Below are 333 nucleotides of genomic sequence, written 5' to 3'. Positions count from 1 at the left end.
AAATAAACATAGCGAACGAGTGTTGGTTACCGAGTGCTAACAAGCCTGCTTCATTTCCTTGCATTCTTGCTTAACTGTACCCCTTAGATATTCGTCATGCCCTTTCTGAGCCTTGGATTACCTGAAAAACGAACGAAATAACAAGCGGTAAAGCGGCCAAATTTCGTTTTCTTCCTCTTTTGAACTTTATTCTGTTTCTCAATAATTATCTTCGATGCCTCAAGTACTTCCTCTGTCGCCGCCTCTATCTTGTATTTCTGAATATCAATTTGTGATTCTTTGCAAAGTCAGGTCCGTATACTTTAATAGTTTAGCTTTTATGGCACTTTTTCT

Source organism: Penaeus monodon, chromosome 22, assembly GCF_015228065.2.
Source record: "Penaeus monodon isolate SGIC_2016 chromosome 22, NSTDA_Pmon_1, whole genome shotgun sequence".
In the NCBI taxonomy this organism is placed as follows: Eukaryota; Metazoa; Arthropoda; class Malacostraca; order Decapoda; family Penaeidae; genus Penaeus; species Penaeus monodon.
Note: the sequence above shows the minus strand (reverse complement) of the source record.